We start from the raw sequence: 23,403 nt of genomic DNA, 5'->3' as shown, positions 1-23,403 counted from the left end.
AATAAAGTCTGGACAAAGACCAATAACCATTCAAAAGACCAAAACAAAAAGCTCCATCATCCGCTCTGATCCTGGGCTGGGGAATACAGTCAAGTTTTAGGAGCTGCTCTAAACAGAACCCAGATCGATATCATATGAATTTTAGGGGGAATGGTGTTCTAGAGCAGATGTCTCCAAACATGGCAGTTTTAAGACTTGTGGATTTCAACTCTTAGAATTCTAGAGGGCAGTTGCCATGTTGACTAAGGAGCCCTACTTCCTGAGTCCAATTGTGACATTAGGAACTGGAGCATGTCAGTTCTGTCAGAATATGTGAAAAGGACTGAACATACTGGATATAGATGACTATTCAAATAACTCGGTGTTATGCCATGATTTTATAGGTAATAACCACCATTTCTGATTGCAGCTGAAAACACACTAGCAACCGATGCAACTCACAAGCAAAAGTGTGACATGGCCAATCCATGGCATGCCCATAACTGCCTATACCACTGCATTCTTACTAACTTCTAACATTCTTGAAGTAGATTTTAAAGATAACCCCATGTAAAGCACTTTTCAATAGTCCAAATGCATGGCATTTAAGACAGTGATTTAGATCAAGCTTCTGGTCGAAGTTATAGGTGCAACGGGCATATTAGATGAATTTGCAAAAACAGCTGATATAACTTGGTTATAAAGGTCACTTGAAGATTGAGTTGTACTTATGAGCCCAAGAAGGCCCCCAAATTACCATCAGTCCAGAAGAGGAAAGTGCAGTTCCTATCAGGATCAAAAATGAAACCTCTTTCCTCCTTTGGGACTAATACAGTAAGACTTAACATGCTCATAATTTCCAGAATCAGCAAAGAATCTTAGAAATTGCAACTCAGCACATCCTGGAGGTGGTCAAGATGGGGAAACTGATCTGGAACAACTTCAAATTCAATTGAAGTACAGGTAGTTCTTGGGTTATGACCATTAATTTATCAACCGTTCAAAATTACAATGGCACCGGGGGAATGGTTTTAATACTGGTTCTTGGAATGCCAGCCATTGCAGCATCCCTATGGTCACACAATTGCAATTTCTAACATTCTATGCCAGCTTCCCACAAGCAAAGTAAAGGGAAAAACCAGCAGGATATCAGAAGTCATGATCAGTGAATGATTAGCGACACTCTGCCCATCTCTCCCCTGGACCTATGTACCTGAAACATCCAAATATCTTCATCTTGCTACTACACTTCAGTGCTGAAACTGGATAAAATCCCTAATTTCTTATTTGTTTGTTTGAAATAGAGATCATTAACAGTAAACTGTTAAAGAGTGTAAGCAACCGAAACAAAGCAAGTTCTCTCACTTTAACTTAACAACTCTACGATGTTAGCTGGGTCAGCCAGAAAGTTCTTGGCTGAGAAGACCCATTTCCAAATCCCCACAATGGATAGCATCACTAATTCTTTCCAGTGCTGGTGAGTCTCCAGAGCAAAACAATCTGATGTATAGCAAATACATGATACCTTTGCCTTCTTAATGACAATAAACTTTTTTTTTTCTTTCTGACCACTACTTCATCTTGAGTTGTGGCTATAATCCAGAGGGATAGAAATTTCTTTTTAGACAGTTTTATGTGTGGGAAATTTCATTGACAATGAGAATAAAGGCTGGATTCCTCTTTAAATTAATTAATATTGCAAAGAAACAAACCAACAAACAAGATAAATAGCCAAGATACAAAACTTCTATTTCTTTTTTTTTAGATGCAAAAATCAGTCAATGTAGTGTTGTAACATTTTCATTTTAAGGATTTTTTAATTAATTCATGTCTAAAAACAGATGTCAGTTTTTCATTAATGTTCTTGGTTTGATGGATTCTAAAGGCACATCTGTTTCTCCACTGAAATTTGCACTTAGCTGAAAAAAGAAATTACAGTTGTGATTTACAGTCTTTTTCATAATGTGGTGGCAAAGACATTGGTCTTTCATAAAAATTGATTTATGTAAAATACTGCTATTCTACCAATAAGTCTGTTTAAAAATATTTGACAGCTTCTTTAATTTCCTGGAAAAAAGGGGAAGGAAAACAATAAGGCTAGCTTAAAAATGTGCGTTTCATAAATTGGAATGCAGAATTCTTGTATAGTGAATGCATTTTTCTTTGGACCACTTTTTCAATATATTATTTTGTCTACTGGTATAATGTCTTGTATAATGGTATAATGTCAACACTGAACAGCTTTTGGTAATTTGTGCCATGAATTTATTTGTGCCAAATAAGCCCGTTTAGCAGCCAGTAGGTAATACAGGAAAATTAGATTTCCTATTATTTCTCCAATAATTACTTTATTTATTGATAAGGTCTTATGACTATTCAATTAAATAAACAATACCACAATACCAATAATTGGTGTACAAATTTCCCCTATGTAACTAATGTATAATCATTCAGTTTGAATTTCTTTCAGTTGTCCATGAAATCTGAAGAAAGCAGTCCAGCTAACATAAGAAATTTTGGGTTTTCATGGAAGTACTTATACCAGGGGTCTTCAAACTTGACAGCTTTAAGACTTGTGGACTTCAACTCCCAGAATTCCTCCTCCAGTCATGTTAGCTCAGGAATTCAGGGAGTTGAAGTCCACAAGTCTTAAACTTGCCAAGTTTGAAGAGCTTTGACTTATACTATTGACAAACATGGGAATAAATGCATGACAGATAGACCATGATGATACATGGGTTTATATTTAAATAGATATACAATAAGACAGTCCTCAAACTACAACCACAATTGAGCCCAAAATTTCCATTGCTAAGCAACACAGTTGAGTTTTGCCCCATTTTACAACCTTTCTTGTCATCATTGTTAAGTGAATCACTGCAGTTGTTATGTTAGTAACAAGGGGGTTAAATGAATCTGGCTTTCCCATTGACTTTGCTTGTCAGAAGGTTGCAAAAGGTGATCCCCTGAGCCTGGGACACTGCAACCACCCTAAATAGATGCTAGTTGCCAAGCAACTGAATTTTGATCACATGACCAGGGGGATGTCTACGGAGATTCTCAGTCATCCAGGCCATCAAAGCACAACCATGACCTGGGTGACTAGGAATGTCCATAGACATTTAATTATGCACTTTGGGATGAACATCCTTCAAACAGTTTGGGAGTATGAAGAAAAATTGCTTGCCATGGGACGTTGCAACAACCATGTGAAAAAAGTTACTTTTTTCCCCATTGCTATTGTAATTTTGGTCACTACCTTTCTCTAGAATGGAATGACCTTGAAGATCATATATTCTGTCAAATTCTTTCTGTCTGATTATACACGGCTATTTGTAAACACTTATTCCAACTGAAATATTTTCGATGCCAAATTACAAGCATAACCCCATTTATTTGATTTTGTAAGAGTAATATTTAGGGAGAGGTTAAGAAGTCGATACTGTAATACATTGTGAATCATTTTAACCATTCAATCGTGCCTGACTCTTGGTGGGCAGGTGCTTGCTCTCCACCCTACTATACTAGGATGCATGTGAAAAAGGGTGGGAGCTTTGATCAAATGGTGGTGGCCACCAGCATGATTTTGTTCTGATGCCCCTGCATGGTTCTCTGTTCCCATTCACCTGTTATTTTTTCTATATACACCCAGAACCCTGACACCAAAACTTGAGGGAGAAAAGGTTGGAAGAACTGCATAGTTTTCTTTTTTAAACTGGCAGCATTCCCAGAGCTCTTATCTGGAAACATCCTGATCCTCAAGAGATGTCTACATAAGCCTGCAGCCTTTGCCAGTTTTTCTTTGGCCTGGTAATATAATTTTAGGATCCTCAGTCCTTCTGAAGTGAGCCTGCTGGGCTGGCTGTCTTGGCTGCAATCTGACAAGCGCGCAGGTGGTCTTACCAGCTGTAACCTGGAGGAGGCATCTCTCAGTCGTGACCAAGGCCTAAACTGAAAAGGTTGCCAAGGGAGAAGATGCTGGGATCCAAGATGCTTTCTCTTTGCTTAAAAATGGGGCTTAAAATAAGACAGAGCATCTTCTCAGTGGCAACTTTTTGAAGGTATAAAAGTCCTTGAAACTTTGTAGGTTATTTTCATTACATTTGGTTTTTAATAAACTGTGATGTGTGTTTATTAATTTGTCAAATTTAGCTACCGTCCATCTGATTCACAGAGTGACTCTGAGTTCCCTATGTTCCAAGCAGGCAGATAAGCACATTAAAGTAAGAGCACAAGTAAAAAAGAATTAAATGAATGAATGTGTATCTCTGTGTCTGGATCTGTGTTGTATCAACTGATTTATCTGGGAGTTTTGATTAGTTTATTTTAGATATCGAAAAGTATTTCAGAGTTTTTGCCCCATGAGGAGGTATGATGAACCTTGCGTTGTATTTTCAATAAGGCCTTGCATTCTCATGATATCTTTAAATAGTTAACAGCACTGTGTGCTCTGCAGGCATGCACGCATGCACACACACACACACACACACACTAGACAAACACAAGAAACAGGCAGGGAAAAGGATGCAGAATTTTCACATATTCTCCCACACATTTGAGGAGAGAACAATTAAAATATTAAAGGGGAAAAAAAATCTCCTTGGGATAATGATGAGATCTAAGTGACTGGATGTTAAGCTAAACACCTACTTCTGGGCTGCAAGTCATACTTGCTGCCAGTCAAACTGGTTTTGTTTTCTGCTTTACTATTTTGTACAGAGCATTTGCCACCTGTACTATGCTGCACTGCTCCAAATTCATCCTTAAGGCATCTGAGTGGCATCAAGTTGCTAGTCCCCATTATGACATCTCTATTGTGTGTCTCCCTTGCTTAATCACCTGCCATTCCTCCCAAGTCATAGGGCATCACAGCCCAACTGATCTAGAATAGAATAGACTCAAAAATACTGGCTAAAAATTAAAAAAATGGCTACAAGAGATCACTAATGAACAAATAGAACTGGAAGCGGAACTAATCTTGCTGGGGATATTTAAAAAGAATTATGGGAGAAATATAAAATATATAGTGTTACATATCTTAATGGCAGCTAGAATTGCCAATGCCCAGTGTTGGAAGCATAAAAATGTACTACCAGAGGAATTGATTATCCAAAAAATAATGACTTGCGCTGAGATGGATACTGTGCTGTCCAGACAGTTTAGAGTTAATGGGATAGTTAGTTAAGATTTCAGAGCTGTCCCCTTACAGGAATGCATCATGGTAAATGTAGTTAAGGTATCCTGGGAAATGTAGTTCATGTCATGTGGTCACAGCTGTAATCCTGATTGACCCTTGTTGGGTTGGGAGAGGCTCCCTCACTCTTGCCTGAATCCATTACCGTGCAGCCGCTTCAATCATCATGGGGATGAGAGTTTATTATCTTTCTACACCATAATGCAGATATGCAAAGGATTGGACATTAAGAAGAACCTCATCATAAATATGAGTTGATAAGGATGCCTGATGAACCAATAAAAAAGACTTTGTATGGATGCTTTGTGGAGTTGCTTTGTCTGCTTTATACCCATCCAGAGCATAATAAGCAAAACAGTAGAAAGATAATGCATAATGCGTGCATAAGCGCACCAAAATGTGCCTACCGTTCCTGTCCTATTGTTTCTTTTTTTTCTTATTCGTATCCATTTCATATATTTATAACCATGTTTATACTTATACCTGTTATCTAATAATTGTTTGACAAAATGAATAAATAATTCAATAAATCATAAATCTTGATTCCTGGAAGAAGTAGAGCGAGGTAAAAGTAATTTGAATTTTGTGATAAAGACAAAGATATTTTGAAGCCAGGAATAAATGTGCCTGCTATTCCTTTGTACATCTACCTCAAACCTCATCGTGGATGCAGGAAGGGGCAAATCCCCCCTCCCCTCTCTTCATCAAGAGAAGCTTCTCTGTCTCCGGTTATATCTCTATATCTCGGCTAACTTAAAAGGAGCTAATTGTGCAAACAAAGGGAGGAGCCAGATATGACCCATGTGTCTTCCTTCAGTTACTACCTACAACTCTTTTCAAATGCAGATGAAGAGTCAAAAGTAATCTCTTCTTGTGTTCTAAAAGGAAAGCTAAATTTGCTATGCTCATTCAAACCGAAAAGCTTAGCATTTCTTAAGCTCGGCTGCTTCGAAAAGGCAATTAGGAGAGGCCCTGTTGTTCTCTGGCCATTTTATTGGGGGTCATAACTCATTAGTTGAAGAACCGTCTTTAAAGCAAAGGAGCACATTCCCCCCACTCCGAAGACGCAAGGCTAATTCAAGCAGCCATTAAAAGCCTAGAGTTTATCCATCTTATATCTATATTAGAAAATTTAAAAGTATAACACTGCATGCAACCTTTGGAGTGCTGTATTTGTTTGATGAGTTTCTCTTCCAGTGAGTAAGCAATAAATTCCTTTGGGGCTCAACCCCACCACCCCAAGACTCAGGCAAAGGAGTCCACAGCACCATCTGGTGATCAAGAAGAAATTTCCCAGAGAATTCAAAGAATTTTCACAAGAATTAGAGGAACTTTCCCAAATTTTACCAGTGTTTAACTAATGAAAATTCAGCTAGAATTGCCAATGCCCAGTGTTGGAAACATAAAAATGTACTACCAGAGGAATTGATTATCCAAAAAATAATGACTTGTGTTGAGATGGATACATTAACCCTGATGTTACAAGAGAAAGAGGAGTCTGAGTATTATAAGATTTGGGGAAAATGGTATGACTGGATTGAGCTAAGATAGATGGAAGATGGAAAGATTAATGAGGCGCAATATATAGATTAAATTCTTACATTTGCATAAATTTTATATATTTGTAAATAATGCACAAAATAGTAGTATAAGATGAATGCCACAACTGTTAATGTCAAGATATGTACACTTTTTGTTTGTTTTTAAAGTTATAAAAGATTAATAGTTTATTTAAAAAATAGAATAGAATAGAACAGAACAGAACAGAACAGAATAGAATAGAATAGAATTCTTTATTAGCCAAGTGTGATTGGACACACAAGGAATTTGTCTTGGTGTAAATGGTCTCAGTGTACATAAAAGATATACATCTGGAAGCTACCTTGGATGGAGTCAGAATAAGAAGAGCAATGCGACTTTCATAACGAACTTATTACTGTCTTATTTATAGTCTGTGGATGAAGTCAGAAAAGGGATGCCCCCATAGAATGCCTGCACCATCCATAGGTGCAAGTGAGGACATGGAATTGAATACAGGTAATCCTCGACTTACGACCACAATTGAGCCCAAAATTTCTGGTGCTAGGCAAAATTTCTGGTCCTTTCCTGCCACAGTTGCTGAATAAATCACTGCAGCTATTAAATTAGTAACACGGTTGTAAAGTGAATCTGGCTTCCCCGTTGGATTTTCCTTGGCGGAAGGTTGCAAAAGGTGGTCGCATGACCCCGGGAAACAGCAGCGGCCATAAATATGGACTAGTTGCCAAGCATCCGAATTTTGACCATGGGGATGTTACAATGTTCGTGTGAAAAATGGTCATGAGTCACTCTTTCAGTGCTGTTGGAATTTTGGTCACTAAACGAACTGTTGTAAATTGAGGACTACCTGTATTTTAGTGCTGCATATGACTGAATTTCATTCCCGGATCTGTTCATCATAAGTAATTACTTTGGCAATTCTGTTATTCACGGTTACTTTTGCAGCCTTCTGGGGTTTCTGGCTTTTTGGGTGACAATGGCACAAGGTGCTAAAGGAAGGCAGGTAGGCGTGGGGCAAATTCCAACTGAAATGTATTAGTAGGGATGTGTGAGTCTTTTTAAAATTCATACTTCATTTAATTCAGAGTTGTCTCATGCTGCATTCATATTTCTGTCATTGTTACCTTAAGTTTAGCTTCTCTAGATGTTTTTTTTTATAGCTCTTCCTGGACATGATAAGGGCTGAAATTGCCTGGAGCTCTTTGCTTTTAAGGCACCTTCAGAATCAGTACCAACATTAAGTAGAACAGGCCTGGTGATGTTTTCAAGCATTAGGTATAATCAAGGTGCATGTATCCCTCCCCAGAACTGAAATTTGTCCAAACCTAAAAAATAAATTACATCCCATGAAATTTCAGTGATCAAAAATCTCGAGTCCATAAACGTTATATATTCTCTCCTAAGTCTTACAAATATGATGAAAAAATAATAAAAACTAGCACCTATTACAATATAAACGCCTATAAGTATAGACCTCTGAGCCTATGCATTTCTTCTGAATAACGGAGCTGAAAATGGATATAGATCTTTCATAGAAATAGATGCCTCTGCTGACCCCAGATTTTCTTCCCTTTTGTGGTTTGAAGTGGAATAAGAAATCATTTTGCTGTTGCAGTTAAGCAACTGGGAGCCAGAAATCCTGCTGATCTATTTCAAAACCGAAGAAGCCTAGCGGTAAATCCAGACCTACAATTCTCTTCCTGTGGACACATGTAAGCTAGCTGATGTGTGAAATGAGAAACAGTAAAAGATATATTTGAATTGTAACGTAACAGGAAGACCAACTGTGTTGTGAGACAAGCATACATTTGGACAGGTATGGCTCAATAGGGAGGAGTAACCGTAAGGATTCCTGCAGAAATCTAAAATCACCCTTCTTTAGTACAGGTAAACCTCAACTTACAACCACAAATTGAGCACAAAATTTATGTTGCTAAGTGGGACATTTGGTAAGCGAATTTAGCCCCATTTAATGATCTTTCTGTCCAAAGGTGTTGAGTGAATCACTGCAGTTGTTAAGTTAGTGACAAGGTCGTTAAGTGAATCTGGCCTCCTCATTGGCTTTGTTTTGGGAAGGTTGCAAAAGGGACCACCCGATCCTGGGACACTGGGACAGTTGTAAATATGAGTCAGTTGCTAAGTGTCTGAATTCTGATCACATAGCCATGGGGATGCTGCAACAGTTGTGAGAAAAATGGACATAAGTCATCTTTTTCAGTGGCACTGCAACTGCTGTAATTCAAGGACTACCTGTACATTTAAATCTGCTTTTATTCTTGAACCTCATAGTCAATGACATAGGAGCCCTCTCTTTATTTTTCCATCCTGTAACCCTGTGAAAGAGGTTTGGCTGAGAGAGGGATTGACTCAGAGGCCTTTAGCGAAGTCCATGGCTTGAGTGAGGACTTGAACTCTGATTCTCCCCTATCTCAATTCAATATTGCAACTTGCAATGCTACAACCAATCTGAAGCTGCAGGAATCTTTTCCTGCTCTTTGATGAAAAGCAGTTGGAAGTGCTAAGACAGCCAACAGCTGTTAACCTCTGAGAACAAATGGGATGAACCAAAACCGACCTTCCTTGGATAACTGAGTAAGTTTATAAATAGGGTGAATAGCCCGGGGAAGGCATGTACAGGTAAACCGAGATTTATGACCTGGTTCCAGAGTTATGACAGACTTCCCTGGGGGTACTTGCAATCCAGTTCCAAACTTCCAAAAGCTGCCTGATCCAGTCATATGTCCGTATGTTGGGTGCTTAGCAGTTGCAGAGTTATGGCCGTTCATAACATCAGACATGTGACTGTTTTATGCTATTTTTACATTTACTTCTGAATTTTGGCAAAACCGGCTCATAGTGAATAATCGGTACCCAAAGGTTATAAAATCAGATCAGTCATGACTTAACAACTGTAATTGGCAAGCTCCATATTGGTCATAATATGGAGGACAAACTCTATTGATTTTATAAAAAAGCTCAGTTTTGGTTATCCGAATCTGTCATTAGCTTGTAGATGTAGTAATTAAAGCACAAACCCAGGGTTTCTTCCATAAAGGATTCAGCATTATTTTAACTGAAGTGTTTATGGCAAATCATGCTAAACATTTGAGGGCTGGCAGAGTTTTTGACGTGATAACATGTAGTTAATATTGTAAAATCATGGCTCTGGACATGACTGTTTTGGAGATATAACCAGTGTCAAATACTGATACGTCTATCCATTATCCACCTCAGTATATACTCTGCTACCCTTGCTTATCTTTGCCCTTTACTCTAGGCATGTGGGCACACTTTAAAGCATGACTCCAAACTGCCAATGGCATTTATCTTCTCAGAAAGTTTCTGGAATAAAACAGATACTTTGGTTTTGCAGCATGCCAGTTCCAAGTATAATGTAAGAAAGGTGTGGGAAGAAGTTTTGAAATTCTAGAGCAGCCTGAATACTGATGAGGTAACACCATTGACACCCTATTCTTGGGTTTCTAGAACTTCAGTTTGATCATCAAAGGAGCAGAAGCTGGACTGGATCAGTCTCTGATTTAGCACAGCTCTCATTGCAGGGGATGTTGTAGAGCTGAGCTCAAATTCTTAGTGATTTTTACATGCAAGCACCATCATTATTTTGGCATGGACAACAATGCTCTGGTTGATTTGTGATGGGATGATCTATACCAGGGGTCTCAAACTCAAGGCCCGTGGGGGCTTAGATCTAGCCTGCGGGTTGCCCTGGAAACAGAGAAGGACCAGCCCATGGTGCCTCTGCCAGCAAAACCAAAAGCTGGCTCTCGGCATCTGGCTCTCCCGAGCTCCGTTTTTGCTGACAGAGGGTTGGAGGAGGCCAGAAATGGAACTTGGGAACCCATTTTCACTGGCAAAACACTTGGGCCCCACAGGCACCAATACAAGTGACATTGAGCTGGTGACACCCATCCTGGCCAAGCCCACCAACCCCCCTCCCCCCCGCAAAGGTTAAATACAACCCTGCTGCGGCCCTCAATGAAATCGAGTTTAAAACCCCTGATCTATACCATTTTTAAAAAATGTATTGCATTCTAGATATTGGATTATTCTTTCCATTATCTCCAACTAGTATCTGGTGCCAGTGACAGGAATGCTATTTTATGCTAAAGTAGGCTTAGGTAATGGTTCCCATGATCCTGAATTACACCAAACTCTCCTGTGCTGTCCATCAGGTTTCATTCCACGAACAATGGCATTTTATGCTATTTTCTTCTGAGATCTTTTTTTCTTATTGCTTCGTGGGGCACTCAGTCATCCACTAATTTGGTAGCCCCAAAATAGAATTTGGCTTCTTTATGTTGTGTGACCTATACAAATTGTGACCCATCCAGCTGATGTTAGTCACAATCAATTTAGACCATTGCCAGATTTCAGTAAGTCCAAGATACGGTATCCATTATCCTGTAGTGCACTCTGGGAAATATAGTTTATGGTGAAAGGCATTTTGCTTGGTAATTCTCTTCTCTACTAAGCAACAACTTTGTAATTTCCTAGGCAGGGCTGGCTGAAGTGGAGAATAGCTCAGCAAATAGGTTGCATGTCCACTTTCTTCATTACTCTTAAATACACCTTAAAGCATTTTGAATTCAATGGCTGAAGCTGAATATCATTGCCAAAAATCAAACATTGATTTTAAAGGTGACAGTAATATCAACCCTTGCAATCCTCTTTGGGCTCATGATCTTGTGTGGCTTCACTATCCCAGAATCTTACAGTGCCAGGCCTGCAAATGCTAAGTATTAAAGTTTCACTTTTGTAGCCCTGGAAGTACCTAAATGAGGACATTTTTAAGCCTCTTGCGTGCCATGCCTACTTTGCAACCAAAATGTGCAGATGGAAGAAAGCCTTCCCCGCGAATAGCTTCCTTCATTCCATTATACTATATAAAATGCAAAACAACTTGGGACTATTATAAGAAATCTGTGGTACACTGAGAACGTATACATATGCAAAGAATCATCAACCTTCTGTATCAAAAAGCAAACAGTTTGGAGTGTTTTCTTCACAAATGACAGTAGCATCTTTGGAAAATATGGTTAAACATACATTTTAAAATAGTAATTCTGTTTGTGTTGCAACCTTCTGTAGCAGTTGAAAGCCTGCACTTAAACAGACTGTACTGAGTGGATGAGGCACCATCCACTTGCCATCTCTTCGTCCTCCTCCTCCTCCTCCTCTTCCTCCTCCTCCTCCACTTCTGGCGTCTGTCAAAGACACCGAGGAGCAAGTCGTGGGAGATGAGCTTCAAGAATCTCAACAGGGAGCTACACCAGCTGTTATGTTTGCAGTCTTAGAACAGCCTCTGGAACTTTTTTGACACCAACTGTGTTCTCGAACATTTATTTATATTTATATTATTTATATTTATATTTATGTGTGTGTGCATTTTCGTAGATTTTCACACACTGCTTGCACTGGCACAAAGCTGAAAGCACCAGCCTGAGGATGGTGAGTGGGACCTCGCCAAAACGTCACCAAGATACTCTTAATCTTACACAGGAAATGACCCGAACACTAGACCTGTGTGTGTGTGTGTGTGTGTGTGTGTGTGTGTGTGTGTGTACCATATATCTTGCAGGGAGCTCTGAGAATTCATTTACTTGTTACTTATGTTGAGCCCACCCTCATGATTTCAAAGACCTGTGCACAGACTAGAGACTAAGCAATGCCAGCTGCTACAATCTTAAAAAATTAAATACTTCAATGTCACTTTTGATGCCGTGGTTAAAAATTCAGACATTGCTGTGTAGATGATCTCTAGCCTGCACATATTTTAGAAATTAAAATAAAAAGGAACAATGTTGAATGCCATGCCTCTCTATTTTGTTTAAAAATATGACAACTCAAGTCATATTCTCCTTCAAAGCAAGACTCCATGGGACTGCTGTTAGTAACAATTTTTGTCTCTTTTGTATGCAGTTCATCAACTTACGTTATACTGTGTACAGCAGAATATTTCTGATTTCAAGAACTGAGACCACTTCAGTGAATACAACTTAAGCAGTGATAAAATAATGGTAGTTATTATAAAATACAACAAGAATGCATATTTCCACTTCATTGCAACAAACTGCAGTTACCAACTTATTTCCTATTAGTTTTCTTTTCCAACAGAATGTTTGCTGTAATGAAACAAATGCAGTACAATTTTAAAGCGCGTTCAGCTCATCCAGGAACCATCCTTTAAACAATCCCCCCCAGATGTGTGCAGAATCAGTTTGTATTGCCATCGCATTTCCAAAATTATCATTCTGAACAGTGGTACCTTTTACACTACATGTATATTTAGAAGTGAAGTCTATTGGATTCTAATGGGTTTTGTGTATACTATAGAAGTAAGAAGTATTTTCATGTCATGCACAATTGCAGTCAAGATAAATCAGTCAGCAATCATTTATGACAGATCTAAAAGGGCAGGCAAGGTCAGAATGAGTGGGATTGTGTGGGTGAACACTTTTGTTCCCAGACATTCTCTTGATCTGATTAATGCATCAGCTTTGCTGTTGGGAAACAGATCAAATCAATTTCCCAGACTGGATGTTTAACTTCAGTTTCTGAAACCCTTGGCCAATAACTTGGATCCTTGGATAATAAGTAGAGATTATGGAAGCTAAATTCAACCAATTCAAAGGGCAAAAAATAGTGAAAGTCTGGAATAAATTATACCAATAATTTAAAATGACAGGTCAAAAGAATGATATGGAAAAAGATGGTAAATGGGCATATAAAAGAAATCGATGAAATGTCTTAGAAGGAATACACAAAAGTGAACTGGATAAATTTCCTATATTGGATTTACAAAAGAGATTGTTAAACTTATTTAGAATATTGTGAAAAGGGACAAAGAGAAAAAATGAAATCAATTGTGATTTTGACATTATTTGACTAAAAATCAAGTTTAAAAATCAAAATTATTAAAAGTAAAAAAAGGAATATAAAGTTGGTTTATTTGATCAAGGTTAAAATAGATATGTTGTCACCTCGATTAGACCAAGGGTTTAAATGCTAAGTCTTTTTTTCCCCAATCTTTATTCCCAGTCTTGAAGGCTGACAACCATTCAGTATTAATACAACAGTTCTTTCTACACTTACCTTCACAGCTTCATTCCTTTTCATGTCTTCCTTCTGATTGAGTTGTGGTGATGGTCTGGGCCCTATTTAAAGGGCTGCTTTTTAACCACATCAGATTTTCTGTCTTCATTTTTCTCCTATGTGATTTCCTAACCTCTAACATCTACTTCAGATGTCCTGTTTAAAGCCTTTTCCAAATGAGATGAGACAAGGGCTTTTAGGAAGAGCCTATGGATGGTCTTTCACACAGTGGAATACTTTAGAAAGTCTTTCTTGGAATTACTTTTTAAATGTTAAAGGAATGTTCTATGAGCTTTCTGTTTCTTATTTGGATTTAATTAAAATATGCATTATGTGATTTCACTGCGGGGGGGAACACAATTATATGCCACCTTTTAATCTATAGATATCACTCACATTTTATTATTTTGTTCTTTTTATTTTATTTATTTATATGTATCCCTTTATTATTTTTTTATGAATAACTGAAAATGGTGAACATATCCAACACACCTTCCTCCTCCTATTTTTCCAACAACCACCCTGTGATATGTGTTGGGCTGAGAGTGAGTGACTGGCCCAAAGTCACTTAGGTGGCTATCAGGGCTAAAGCTTAAACTCACAATTTACCCTTTCTAGTTTGTGCCTTAACCACTAGGACAGGGGTGGGCAAACATTTTGGCTCAGGGGCCTCATTGACTTTTAAAATTTGACAGACGGGCCACCACCTGGTGTTGAAATGCCTGTCATTACAAGTCAAAATCAAATGAATGCAATCATTCAATCATTCACATCAAACCTTAATTCTGTACCAATCTTCAGCGGGCCGGATTAAAAAGACCAACGGGCCGGATGTGGCCCCCGGGCCGTAGTTTGCCCACCCCTGCGCTAGGATCAAACTGGCTCTAAGATTTCAATCAAAAGCCTAGAAAATGTGCTTTGCTTAGCTCTAATTAATGTAGTTTAGTAAAAAAATGAATTCAGAAAAACAAATGGTTCGTCTGCTACAAAAAATCTCTATAAATGAGAGTCCTTGATGTTTGCATGTAAATCAGTGCACTGATGATGTTACCCAGTCAGGTAATGAAACATCTGCAAGCAAACAACCAAACTCAGAAAGCACAAAAAACTCCACAGTTCAACCCTAAGCTATAAGTATTCCATTCTATTGTTCTATACATTTAATGAGCACTGTGTGCATATTATAGAGAATTTCCTGATTATTGTTTTATTACTATTCACCTTCTGTTTTAATCATTATAGAGTAGGCCTTTTCTTATTTAAAGTGTGTAATAATAGCATGCATTAATAATAATTATACTTTTAATAATAGGCAATCTGATCTTGTCTCATTCATTCTTTTAACATGAGATTTAAGTGAGCTCACTAAGGGAAGAAATATTGTCTGTCTGTTTGTCTGTCTGCCTGTCTCTCTCTCTCTCTCTCTCTCTCTCACACACACACACACAGAGAAAGAGAGGGAGGGAGGGAGAGGGAGAGAGAAAGAAATATTGCTTCTAATGTACTATATTCAACTCTCTTAAATTCTTTCTTCGTTGAACATACATTGCCATTAGCTATGCATAATAGAAGCAAATTGCTGTTCTGAATTATCTTGAATATCACAGAGATTAAGAGGTGACTAGGTAGATTAAAATATTCCTCTCCTACCTCTTGGAATCCTTCCCATACTGCCTCTTTAAATATGTTCAGCACAGCTTCACTCCCATCATGTTTCTTGTCATTACCATTTTTCTCCCCTTATCCCACTACAGTGTTTTGCTTGCTTACAGTTTAATCATCTTCCTTTCTCTTTAAATCAGAATAAATTCTGCAGATTTTAGACATACTCTTAAATTTTAAAAACAACTACTCCAGCCACCAAAGGCATTTTGTTTAGATTAAGGGAAGCTATATGCGAAGTAGGGAAACAAGCATAGGGAATGCAGGTATGTGAGATATAGGATAGTACATAGATGCCACTGGCATGTATGGGTGTTGTAGTGATGGGGAAGGAAGCATCTTCATTGGATTTGGGAGACCCCATTTGAAGTAAAGGTAGGACCTTGGATATCCAAGTTCACTGCTTACAATTTGATACTCCCCCCCACATTTACCTCTAGCACTGTGATGGCGAACCTATGGCACGCATGCCAGAAGAGGCACGCAAAGCATCTCTCCGGGCATGCCAGCCATTGTCCATTGCTCTTTGAGATTCTGGCGTGTGCATGTGTGCCAGCTAGCTGGTCTTCACGTGTGCATGCATGCCAGAAACTGGCTGGCGCACATGCACGTGTTGGAAACCAGGGGCTCGGCTCTTCCGGTTTCCAGTGCTCCCCCGTATGTGCACGCTCCTGTTTTGGCACTTGGTGCCGAAAAGTTTCACCAACACTGCTCTAGCATATGAACATTTACGGAATCATCAGAATTCTTAACAACGTTTGGTCATGGAGAAGTGCATATGGTACCTTGTTTCTTTTCAAGTTTACAAAATCTTCACAACAATTAGAAAATGCCTGTGACTTTGTGTATGACCCTCTATAATCATCTGAAGATGAAATGACTGAATCTAGAAAAACATAGAAAAATGAAATGAAAAAAACCAAACCCTGGGTCTATATAGAAATGTGTTCAGCTTGCAGCCTAAGAACCAGTTAACCCTGACGGTGATGGGATCAAGCTCCCCCTCCTACTAATAATTATAATCTTGGTGCATTCTTATAATAAACTAAAGTGCTTGAGAGCCAACACGGCAGAAGCTAAACAGCATCATTGAGAAATAGGAGCACTATTACCACTGTGCTCACTTGAAGCAGAATCAATAATTTTTACTCTTTCAGGAAAAAGAATAACTTCCTCTCTCAAAAGAAATAATACAATGAAAATTCAACGTTCTTTGTGGCCTCCAGGCATCCAAGGCTCAGCTGCAATAGAAAAAAAAGGAGAAATTGAATTTATGCATTTGTGTGTGTCTCAAAAAGAGAAAATAAACATATGCCCATCGGGTTATGTATTATAGTTCTATGCCCTTTACGGCATAGCTGGCTCACAATTTAAGCCACAGGATAATCAACTTCATTTGTGGTCAGTGTAACTCCACATTTTGAACACCCCTAAAAATAACAGATAAGCATTCCAATCTACATGTGTTCTGTTTGTAGAACTTCCAGCAAATTTCCTTCTTTCAATTCAAATTAGATTCCTTAGATACTGTGTGAACTCAGGGTCATTCCCCACTTCTATTTAACTAAATCATAGCAATACTCAACATCTTTTTTTTTCTGTTATGGTCCCATGACATTGTCTTCATCATGTCTGAGATGGACCTCAATCATTTGCAGCTGAGTTAGTTTAAAACAGTGTTAATTAAACAGGAAACTGGCCTGTTGCTAAGCCAAGTGCTAGCCGCTAATATGACATCCATTTACAAGAATGGATACGTGTCACATTAGGATATGAGGACTTAATCTACAACTTTGCTGAAAATGTAACTCATTTGCTCACAGAAAGCCTTCTGGGTGTGGGTCTGAGAAATGTCAGGTACAGATGTTATGAACAGCTGTCAGATGTTCCTAATAGTTTACAAGTATCTTAGGCTGTTTATAGAACCATACAGAACCACTGAATTGAAGGAACTATTCTAGTCTTCGAAATAGGTTATCTCCAAGGGGTTTGAAGGTATGCAACAGTAATCAACAACAAAAATAGCTACAAATCTCAAAATTATAAAATGACAATGTCAACCTGCACATAAAGAAAATTTGTATAAGATGTTTTATAGGTGGCACTTACCCTTGACGAGAATTGCGAGAATGTTCAAGAATAAATCATATAAATGTTGGAAATGTCATCAGATACCTAGTTCATATTACCTTATGTGGTGGACATGCTTGGATGCAAAAAGATACTGGACTATAATCCACACGTTGTTGGAAAAAATGATAAAACAACATATAGACTTTAAACCTGAGATATTTTTATTGGGAATATACCGGAAATACACAGCAAAGAATTGAAATATTTGATTGTAAATGTTTTAACAGCAGCTAGAATTGTATTTGCTAAGAATTGGAAAAATGAAAAAATACCTATGCAGGAGGAAATTATTAAGAAAATCATGGACTGTACTGAAATAAGTAAACTGACATTTGCAATCAGAGAACAAGAAGATAAACAATTTTATATGATATGGGATTTATTTTATCAATGGTTAGATAAAAAGACATGGTAAAGAAACAGATTAGGAAGCTTTACAATAAAAAGTTAATAGATTGATATAGAATACAATATAAAATGTATAACCATTGGATGAATGTATAAGATTAAATTATAATGAAATTTAAAATATCTTGCATAAAATGATGGAAAAATAGTTTAGTCAAATGAATGATTAATGATTGATAAATACATAAGCACATGTTAAGATTGACAAGGTGAGAATTTATACAACTTGTGAGTAATGGCAAAAAAAAGGATAGCACAAAAGATTGTAATCAACTGACACACTGTATGTATATAATTGAAAGATGGTTTTATGTTTTATGTCTTGTTTGTATATTTCCTGTAAAAAATAAAAACTTAAAAAAGCCCCCCAAAATTGCCACAACTGAGGTAATCAAAGTAGCATACCTTAAAAGGGGATGGAGCTTTGTTCACCCTTTGTACTTAACCATTTTGATACTGTTGACTCCGTGGACACTTCTGTCTTGAACTCTACAGGATATAAATTCCTTTGGGTAAGTGTTACCTGTAAGAAACAAATGACATTCAATTGCTTTCTCTTCTGGGTCAATCCCATGGTAAATTGTCCTGAACACCAGTCTGACTTTTTATAAAGCACTTTCAGCTTGTTGGACAGGAAATGCAGTAGAACTGAGAATTGTCTGACACAAACCCCTTAGTTATGAATTGGATTTTGTAATGTATGCTGGGTGGAAGCTAGGAAGGAAAAGTACCACAAAATTTTAGGAGTGTAGACTAGACTGGGAAAGCAGACCCAGGGGAAAAAGCAGTGGCCAAGCACTTCTATCTTGATGCCAATACTCCAACTTGTCTAAAGGAGACTGGAAACTATGAATAGCAGCCAACCAGTTTCCAACATATGCCAAGGCTTATGCTGTTTCATATGATGTTGCTTGGAAAGAGAATCTGGCATTCCAGGATTAAAAATACTGGGGAAAACTTGCTAGGAGTTGCATGGTGATGAAAGACATATTGGCAAGAAAACAGGAAACTTAGGATATTTTTTTTTAAAAAGAGGGAAAATGAAGATGAAATTCAAGTACAGCAAGTGTGCTCCTTAAAAGCATTACAATGTTTTTAAATAAAGTATAGCCACAATTAATAAGACTAATCTCTTCTGTGTTTCTTTGATGCTGCCAAAAGCAGCATTCAGAAGACAAGAAAAATGCAATTGTCTCTAATGTAGTATTTCTCTAGAAATATTACATGCACAGCTGTACTTTAGAGAGCTCTAAATAACAGAATACATACCATCCTTTGAGGTTTACCACTTCTTTTTTGGTCAGTGATAATTACTAAGAAAATTATTCCCAAGAGGGAGACAGGAGGAGTTGGGTCACTCTTGCAGAATACACCCTGAGTATGGTGTTCTGGTGGCACATTCCAGCCCTCTGGTCTCAACCCTACACTCCTATCAGTAGACCTCTGATGACCAGAGTTTTTGGCTGTTGCTGTTGAGTGCCAGGTCAATTGGTAATAAAGCTGTCCTCATCCATGATTCGATCACAGGGGGAAAAGGCGATCTGATACCTGAAACTTGGCTGGGCTTGTAGGGGGATATTTCTCTCTAGAAGATATTTCCCTCTAGGAAATATGCCTATGCCTTGGGTGTGGCATTAGCCATGTTCTCTGTGTGACCATGATGATTCTTCCAGATGATTCTGGGAGATGATCATGATGATTCTTCTCCATTCCCTCCCCACCCCACTAACCTGCTTTCCAGCTCCGTTCTCCTGTGCAGGGCAACAGAAAAAGATCAGCTGGGACTCTGGAGGCAGAGAATAGATGGGCTGGGGCCAGTCAGAGGTGGTATTTGCTGATTCTCCAAACTACTCAAAATTTCCGCTATCGGTTCTCCAGAACTGGATACCACCTCTGGATTGTTGCCATTGTACCAACCTCCAGGCTACATAGTACCAGCCTCCAAGCTGCAATTTCTCTCCTTGGGGGTGCAATGTCTGAGGTAACTTTAATGTTCATGGACACCATCACAACCATGAACTTGTCTCAAGCCATCTAAGGCCTGGCTCATACACCCAACAATGTGATCTAGAATTGGGAGAGATTTTTATTTGCCCCATCATGGTCAGATGACTCTCTGGCTCTAATTCTCTGGTGCTGCCCTTTATTGCTAGGAGATCAGACTGATCAAACTGGCCAAGATGACCAACAGACCTAATTGGGTTCCAGAGGTAACTTGCGGTTGTTCCCAAGGGTCTGCTACCTAGTTCAGCTGAAGCCCTGATGGCCACCTACAGTGAATAGGCACTAAGGCTTTGGATTGGATTGTGTCCATGGGTGATAAAGCAATGTAAATAAATAAACAAACAAATTCACACTCTGCTAAGGGCTGTCATCTACTGTGACACAACTCTATCAGACAATATTCAGAAAATTACCAATTGATTTCACTATGACTTACTCTTGCAACAATCTATGTATATGGATTGGAACAGTCTCAATGGAATCAAATAAAATCATTTGGAAAATACATTTGGAAGAGTAGTGAAACTTAGCAGGTTTTGTCCATTTAAACAGGAATTTTGTTAACGAACTCATTGTTTCATGGGGTGCTCTATAAATGACAGATTATATTAATTTTTGGAATACGTTCGTCATTGTTCTATTTTAAACGCAGTTAATGAAAATTTTCTCTTTTCTTTGAAAAGGAATGTTTTTATTCAGATGTTGCAACTTGACTGTCCCACAAACATTTCTGTTTTAATTGGAAGATGATGGCTTTATGACTTTATGCCCGAATAATATGATATTCAGAAACAAAATTAGAAAGAGTTGAAAGAAGCAACAGCAATTAAAAAAAGAAACTGGAAGCTGGACAAATAACTGAAAGATACAATGCAGAAATAGGCACAAGCTTGAAAAGACTGAATCATATTAACTGGGGTATGATACAAGTATAAAACCTTTAGTCTGTTGCTACAATTTTACCTTTACTTTAGGATGAAATCTTACTGTGCAATTTGTATAATCAGGCGTGTGCTACAAATGTATTCATTGTTGAAGTGTTTGAATCCTTTCTGTGAAAGCATTCAAAAGACAAGAAGCGGAGGGATACGCAATTCTCTACTCATTTTAGGCCAGCGGACCCAACTTTTTGGGCACCAGGGACTGGGTCCATGGAGAGGTTTTTCCACAGACCAGAGGAGATGTGATTTCTTGTGCTGCCTGCATCCCATGGATGGAGTTTCGCTTGTTTGCAATGTCTGGTTTCTGGCATGCCGCAGACCAGTGCTGGTCCACAGATGGGGGTTGGGGACTCCTGTTTTAGACAAGAATTAAGCATTCACTTTTGAACAGCCCTGGACAGGACTACTCAAACGAATCATCCTTTTATGTCATTTTCCAGGAATAAATAGTACTGATATTTATTACTTGCACGAACATACATCTTAACTAACTTGCAGAGACACAAATGCTCAGAACAGTGGCAACTAAAATCTTTTAGAAGAGCTCAACACATATGAAGGCCAAGCCAGCACACAGTCAATCAAGGAAAGCTCTTGGAAACAATTTATATGACTTTTCTATGACTATAGAAAAGAAGCAATTGAACACAGATTTGCTCATTGGAAGAACAACCCAATGAAGAGTCAACACTTGAAAGATACAGAAGGAAAAACTGACCCCAAAAACGCCAACCCAAACAAACCCCAAACTCCCACTAGGGAGTTGGTTAAGATCAGGAGTGTTAAAGAAACTGAAGGCTTTATTTCAGCAGCTCAAGAAGAAGCTTTGCCAACTAATTGCATAAAAGTAAAAATTCAACGTAACAAAAATAGCAAATGTCAGTAAAAAGGATAAAAGTGACCATTTGATCAGTGGCTGCAGCAAAATTTCACCAAACTGATTACAAGCATGACTACATGGCTGAGTTGCCAGAATTTTTCATTGAAAGCTTTGCCTGAGGTTTAAATCTGGAAGTAGTAAAAATTACTGGGACTAGCAAGTTGAGGTGGTTTTGAATAATGAGTGGGTAAAGATCTTATGGAACTTTAAGCTCCACATAGGCATCTTATTCCTAACATGTCTCATATCAGTTACTGAAAAGAAGAATGTCTGGTTCATTGATGATGTACTTCCTGATGATGCTAGGATTGATGAAAAATAATTGGAAAACATTCTGAAACACCAGGGCTTGCAGATGGAGGTTGAACACTTATGGAAAAAGAAATCCGTTGTTGTAACTAATCCAGAGCAATAAAGGACTCCTTTGATATCTGGCAATATTGAATTTATCAGACCCGAACACCTTCATTTTACAAAAAACACCTTGCTTGGAACTGCTTGGATTCTCAGATGCGCTACCTTAATCATTCTTAGGCCGTTGGTTAGGACTTGAATTATTAAGTTTCCACCAGCCTTAGATTGCGAATCTAACTATAGATTACCCACCCAAACTAATAATAGCCCTGAAAATAAACCTCATTAGGAAGCTGCGGTACTGCTGGGGGCGGGGACGCGACGCGGGCATCCAAGCATGCCCAAACTTTAAAACCGTCCCCCTACAAAGGGGGTTGAGGCTGAGTGAGACCCCTATTCTACATCTCCCTCGGGGAAGCGGAGCTCACGCCAACGCCTCTCTCCCCGCAAGCCGGGCATCCTTTCAGCCTCGCTGCTCCTCTGAGTTAAAGCCACCCAGCCGCTTGAGGGGGGTGCGGCGCTACCCGCCGCTCCCTCCTCGCTGCCGCTCTTCCTGGGCCGCCTCTCCCTTGCCCGGCTGCCAAGCGCTTGCTTCGAGGCGGCTTTGCCTTCTGTTCCAGGCGGCGAGGGAAGGGCCGCCGCCCCCGGCCTCGCGCTGCCTCACGCCAGGATCTGCGTCACGCGGCCGCGAGTGGGAGGGAAGAGCCGGAGCGCGGAGGAACGGAATCTCCCCATGTGACGGCGCGGGAGGGGGGCGGCCGTGGATGCGCAGGCAGAGGAGAGAAGGAAAGGAGGAGGCGGCGGCGGCGGCGGTGGAGGAGGAGGCGGAGGCTGCTGCTCCTGCTCCCGCCGCCGCCAGAGCGGCAGCCATTCCCGCGCTTGGGGCTTGTGGGTCAGAGGGGAGCCTGGGAGGCGGCGGAAGCAGCACACCCACTGATGGAAAGGGAAAAGCTTGGCCGCGGGCGAGGGGGACTTCGGCTGTAACTTCTGACCAACAGCCTTCCCGGCTAAGACAAGAGCCGGACGCTCAGGCAGAACAGTGGCGGCGGCGGCGGCGGCGAGGACGTCCTGGAGACAAGTAAGTAAGGACGGCAACTCTCACCTTGTGGCTGGCGATCGCTGGGGAGTTTTCGGGCGGAGCGGCTTCGCTTCGCTCCGCTCCAACTCCGAAGGCGTGGGGCGACGCAGTCCGGAGG

The 23,403-nt window shown here is 39.4% G+C and overlaps 1 protein-coding gene and 1 long non-coding RNA gene across 3 annotated transcripts in view; one reads left to right on the top strand and one right to left on the bottom strand.

Moving 5' to 3' along the window:
• Window positions 1–18,198: 18,198 nt before the first annotated feature.
• LOC148127944 (uncharacterized) lies at window positions 18,199–22,986 on the bottom strand. The gene is made up of 3 exons (XR_015740712.1): window positions 22,736–22,986; window positions 20,996–21,326; window positions 18,199–18,551 (listed from the first exon to the last, which is right to left on the bottom strand). It is a non-coding gene; the product is annotated as an uncharacterized LOC148127944 (long non-coding RNA).
• Window positions 22,984–23,403, top strand: part of NAB1 (NGFI-A binding protein 1) — a 57,705-nt gene continuing 57,285 nt past the window's right edge. The window contains exon 1 of one of the 2 annotated variants that reach the window (XM_026696892.2): window positions 22,984–23,285. The gene's annotated coding sequence lies outside the window, so the exon portion shown is untranslated. The remainder of the gene's footprint in view (window positions 23,286–23,403) is intronic. The other variant, XM_087919788.1, reaches the window with a different exon arrangement.

Source organism: Pseudonaja textilis, chromosome 1, assembly GCF_049901715.1.
Source record: "Pseudonaja textilis isolate UNSWEBS1 chromosome 1, rPseTex1.2, whole genome shotgun sequence".
Taxonomy (NCBI): Eukaryota; Metazoa; Chordata; class Lepidosauria; order Squamata; family Elapidae; genus Pseudonaja; species Pseudonaja textilis.
Note: the sequence above shows the minus strand (reverse complement) of the source record. Positions and strands in the feature narration are given on the sequence as shown.